This window comes from Osmia bicornis, chromosome 7 (genome assembly GCF_907164935.1).
Source record: "Osmia bicornis bicornis chromosome 7, iOsmBic2.1, whole genome shotgun sequence".
NCBI lineage: Eukaryota > Metazoa > Arthropoda > Insecta > Hymenoptera > Megachilidae > Osmia > Osmia bicornis.
Window position 1 is genome coordinate 8,812,758 of NC_060222.1, and position 6,350 is coordinate 8,819,107.

Genomic DNA, 6,350 nt, shown 5'->3' on the forward strand with positions numbered 1-6,350 from the left:
TCATCGTCGATAAGTCCATCAGGAGAGGCACCCAAGTATGGAATATCGCGATCAATGAACAATCCACAAGTTCGAATCCTTGTTTTCATTGCGTTCGCAACGTCTTTTCTTGCAATGTGTTCTTTATCGCGGCCATATTTCATAGCAGCAGTATCGACAGATGGAGGATATAAAATGTTTTTTACCATTGTTGTGCAGGACGTTGTTTGTCTCATGCGACACACTGCTCCAAAATTCGAAGCAGTTAGCATTTCCTCCTTTAAAGCTCTCCATAAATCTGAATCGTTTTGCTTTCTTGTGTTCGTTTCTATTATTGTACGATTTTTTGCATTGTCAGCAAGTTTTTGAAAATGTTCCTTGCGAAGTTGAAGCAGCATATCACTCGGAAGATCTGGTCTTTGCGAGTTTGGACCATAATATTTATCCGTTCCTTGCATTGGCTTAAATTTCCTTCTCTTGCCGTAGGTCATTCGAAATTCTTTCGTTTTTGCAACTTTTTTCTGTCGCCGTTCCTCCAATCTCTTTACTAGTGTTGGAACGGTTTTACACATGTTCTTATGCATTTCTGTAAGTACTTGTTGCGTATTGTATTGCGTAACAGCTCCTGCAACTCTAGCATTGTAGGAACCTCTTGCACCAAAATTAATACGTTTTCCACCAATCTCTTTGCAGATAATTGAATTAAATGTTTCTGCGGGATTGTTTGTAACATTCATTAACAAACTATCCGAATAGCAGCTGAGGAATCGTATGGCTTTTTCAACTTCGCTGTACAGACCGTATAATTTCAAAGATGGAACGTAATTTTTCTCAGCTCTGTTTTCGTCCCGCATACACATATGGCTGCGGCTATTGCACTCCTTGTGCTCACCAAATATATGGCTAGGAATACTTAAAATGTCCTTCTGAAGTTCTCTAGCTTTGATATGCTGAGGCCCTTTTTCTTGTTTTCGCGCATTGACTGTTAAAACGACAGCTCTACGAATATTTAAAATATTTTTTTTAACGATATTTCGGTGCGCAACAAAGCCACGATCTCTGTGACCCTTCGTTTGCGTTTTCTCCGCAACGTGTCTCAACTTTTTACATAAATTACGAAGTAAGTGATTAGTACACTCAATTTTTCTAACGGTTATTTTTTGCTCTCGGTAAGGTCTGTTATTGACAATAGTATGATAGACGTTGCTATCACCATCGGCAACAACCGTTCTATATATCAAGCCATGCATTTCAATGCTGCATTTGAAACCTTCAGCAATAGCATCACTTTCCATGCTACTAGAACTGGCATAACGATCATAGTTTTTATAACATTTATGATGTTTTGGGGATGTAGCTTTTCGTTCCGCTATATCACATATTGTGCAGTATTTATTGCGTACGCCGATAAACAGAACTTTTCCTGTGCGGAAACCTACAATGGCACCAACACCGGAAAGTGAATTATAATTCGTACCATACGATCTCTTCATCCAGCTACCATCCACTATGACAGTTATGTATGGGATACCGTCGACGACTTCATTGTTTTCAAAAGCTAATCGTCTTTCTTCTTCCCCTGCTGCCTGCATGGTATGCATTGCGCTTTTCATAAATTCATCTACAAGTTTTTCACGGTACCTCAGGTACGTCGTTTCAGCCATGCAGGGCATATTCAAGGCGGCGCATAATTCTTCTAGTTGTGCATAGCCGATTCCGACAGTAACAGTCGCGGTCGTCATGGCCTCATTTACATTCATTATATCTGAATGCATAGGTTCCGACCAAACAGTATCTTCGTAATTGCACATTTGACACTTGAAGAAAAACTGTGTGAGGCAGCCATGCTGGCGACTACCGATCATTTTCCAATCGCGAAAATGACATTCAATACCTCGCGCATGATTGTCGAACGTTCTATGTATTTCATTCCAAAAGAACTGAACGTCAACAATGCGGCGGCCTTCTGGCACATTTTCCGAAATACGTCCCACATCTACGTGTCCGACGTCTACAACTAGATTGTTGTCGCTATTGTCCAGGACGTTTTGTACAGTGGATCTCTCACTTGTACATTCGCATTGTACGACAGTTTCATCGTTTTTGCGAAGGGCGTTTTGTGATAAGATGCGTCCCACATCATTATTTTCGGGAAGGGCGTTTTCTGATGAGATGCGTCCCACATCGTTATTTTCGCGAAGGACGTTTTCTGATAAGATGCGTCCCACATCATTATTTTCGCGAAGGGCGTTTTCTGATGAGATGCGTCCCGCATCTTTAGGATCCTTTGGGATAAATGAAGGATGTTTATTATAATATTTTGGTATAGAAGCTTTTCCAGGGAGAGAATTTTTCTCTTGGAAAACTGCAGGTTCAATCGTCGATGCCAACGATTGCCATTGTTTCTGTCGCCTGGAAAGTAAAGTGGATGAGGTTAGAAATATTTGTAAATATTTGCACACAAATTACTGAAATGTATTTTGTAAGCACTTACAGTTTTCTATAAGATCTTTTGAGGGAGAGCCTTCTTCTACCCGGAAAACTCTGATTTGTACGTTTTTTATTTGCCATTTGTGCTGATATTTTGCACAAATATTGATACAAATTCAATTTTTCAATACGTCTTCTACGTCTAAGAAAGAAGTAGTAGATGGCAACGCGGGCCTTTCCCCCACCACGCTATGCAAGTGAAACAAAAACGAAACGCCAACGCTGTGGCGTTTTCCAATTTCCCTGCCAGCGGCAGTTCGAAACGTGCTACGAAGTAGTGATCATCTAAGAAAAAAAATGAATTCGCAAAGTCGCAGTAAGTGTTTCTTTTCATCTTTATTTCCCGAGTGTCATTGACAATTACATTCCGTGAACATTTGTAATAAAAATATTTGTTTCAAATTTTGCTTTGTCTCATATACAGTGGGTCACAAAATTGAACCAAATGACGTGAGGTTTCTCGAGAAGCCATACAAATTAATTTAGTAAGATATATGCTTTTGTGGTCTTACAAAATGACAATTTGTTGAAACCGTGAGAAAAAATAGTGAAGGGTAATTTTTCAACTTTTTTATGTGGGCGTATAATTAAAATTTAAAATATGCCTTTCATACATTGAAATGAGTTATGTGTCTGCTGAAAATTTCATCGAGATCGGTCAATGCACTTAGAAGTTACAAGTAATTAAAATTACTTGGACAGAATTGTATTGAATAATTTACAAGCTAACAATAATAATAGAATAATAAACAATAGAATAAATAAAGAATAGTAATAGAATAAACAACATACAATCGACCACTCGGCTGCATATACACGATGTGTACGGACGCAGAATCGACACCTCGCTTGGATATTTGGTGCAATGTTTGGGTTCCAATTCCTGTTACATATATCCAGATTTTACTGTATACAGAAATGTATAGATGAAAAGTCGCGATTTTCGGAAATTGAAATTACTTGTAACTTGTAACTGCATTGACCGATCTCGATGATATTTTCAGTATACACATAACATACTTACATTTAGAAATGTCATATTTTCATTGCAAGCTCAGATAAAAAAGTTAAAAAATTGTCCTTTACTATTTTTTTCCCGATTTCGCTAAATTGTTATTTTTTAAAACGATAAAAACACATATGTTAGTAAACTAATTTGTATAGTTTCTCCAGGAACCTCACGTTATTTTGTCTAATTTTAAACGAGCTATTCTGTTTTAAACGGTGAGCGAATAATTTTGTAACCCCCTATATATTTCTGCGATAATTTATGTGGAGAAAATTTTTGTCTTCCGGAATATTTTTCCATCATACATTGCTTTTCTGTGAACTGGTTTATTCGTATTTTGTAATTCAATACAGTTCAATACATGTAATTGTCAATGAGAATTCGTAAATTTCTGGATAAATACATTTCAAATTTCTCTGCAGTACATATTATCCATGTTTTTCAATTTTCTTTTAGAAGATACCAAGGGAACATCTGCGGAAGTGTAACAGCAACCGCAGGCGCTGTTGCAAGCACTCCCCCAACAGGAAATGGAACCGGAGTTGCAACAACAACTGAGGCCGCAGTTGCAACTCCAGCCCCAGCCGGAACTGCAACTGGGACTTCCGCCGCAGCAGCTACAGCAGCCACAGCTGCAATATAACGTTGCTGAACAGCCTCAGATATCGCTGCGTCTGCAGCAACCACCGCAGCTGGTGCCGTTGTCCCAGTTGCAACAACAAATGCAGCAAAATCAAAGACCTCAACGCACCCCGCTGTTGCGACTGCAGCAGCAACTTCAGCAGCAGCACTCGCGGGAGATCAAAGAGCTGCGGTCGCAGGTGCAGATGCTGCAGATGCAGATGCAACAGCTGCAGCAATTGCAAGATCAACAGCAACAACAAGATCAACAGCAACAGCAAGATCAACAGCAACAGCAAGACCAACAGCAACAGCAAGACCAACAGCTGCTCCAGCAGCAGCAACAGCAGTACCAACACCAGCAGTTGCTCCAGCAGCAGCAACAAAACCAGCTGCTGCAACTGTCGCGTCCTGTGGATGAAATATTGCTTCCGCAGCAACCGGCGGTGCCGCTGCAGTTGCAGCATTTCCAGCAAGAAAGCGTAAATCTTTTTCTTACGTTCCTGTTTGTACGTTATTTCTACTATTCATTGTTTATACATAATAACGTAATATTTATTTTTCCAGTCACTGAGAAGTATAGAGCAGCGGATGATTCGCCAATGCCGCAGGGAAATGAATCGGCAGCTGCGGGAAGAAAGGGAGCGTCGCGGTCGTGGTCGTGGTCGCGGTCGCGGCCGCGGCTTGGACAGCCAAGCTGGTTGCCCGTGCGGATATATTCCGAATATCCTTGGCACGGGCCACAGTGCAGCTTGCATATGGCGTATGCCGCCAACCTAACCAGAGGCAATAGCCGTTAGAAGTGAGTACGACGATAATATATGTCTAATATGTAATAATGAAAGATAATATACAAATATGATTTCTTTGATTTCAGGAACTATTATTATTTAGTATTATTATTATTTTTTTTTACAACTACTATTACTATTATTGTCATTGTTATTATTATTATTATTATATTTGTTACTATTATGATTATTATATTACTATTATAATTATTGTTTAGAATTATACCATTTTTACCATTATACCATTATTATTATTATTATACTTGTTACTATTATGATTATTATATTACTATTATAATTATTGTTTAGAATTATACCATTTTCCGCCAGTAACATTCTTGTCATTTATTTCCCTATTCCTTATCCTGTGTACTGACGATGTACACATACGATTTCCTAAATCCTTAGTTTTTGAAATATAATGAAAAATATCAGCAGAAGTTCGTGCGATTTATGCGTCTCTCTCCGTTCCATTATTATTTAAACATATTTACATGCCTATAATATAATAACAATTTAGATCATTTTGCTCGATAGAGTCTACAGAATTATTACGTGGAAAAAGGACCTGAATATCTGCTATTGTAAAAGCATAAATCATTTCCAAAAATTGAATACTTGCAATTTTTCTAACTAGATTAACTATCTAAAAAACTACAGAAGTTAGATAAAAATGGTTTGCAGATTCGGATTTAGCATACAAAAATTTATAACTCACTTATTATAAGTTACAAAATCAAATAACTATTGCAATTTATCAAACGCTGTTGAAAGTGGATGATTTTCGCTATGAGGTTCATTTCGGATACGATCCTATTTGCAATGCTATATCTCGATTATTATTCAACTAAATCTTTTGCTTTTAGACTCTGTTAGATAATTATGTATGTAGAATAATTTGATATGCATAATCAGTGTATTTTATTTGTATTTATTGTTTATATACAGTTCGTTGCGGGTGGACGATTTTCGCTGCGAGTACCTGTACATGGGTTCATTGACGATTTCCTTTAGAAGGATAAAGTAACCTTAGGCACTCGATTTATAGGAATTCGGAGTACATTATCGGGACATATTTAAAAAAAAACTAAATTTAGACATTCGATTTGTAGGAATATTGTTCTCTAGGTTATGTTATATTACAAATAATGTATATATAACATTTGGCTGAAGGAGTTAGGTCATTCAGATATATTCTAGGTCATGTGTGCAGTATCGTATTTTATACTTTGCTGTAACGTATATAGTAGAGCTATCGTAGCATCCGTGTGTCATTTAGGTGTATGCGAAAAGTGACGTAGCATAGCATGCCGTTAGTTGGATGCGATAATTCAGGTGGCGCTGAAATCAGTTTCTGTTCGGCCTAATTTTCGATGAAACGTTGACTGTTTTACCGACGCGGAATTCGAAGTTCGGGCTCCACGCTAGCATCACCTTAAGCTTTGCGAAACTTGTAATTC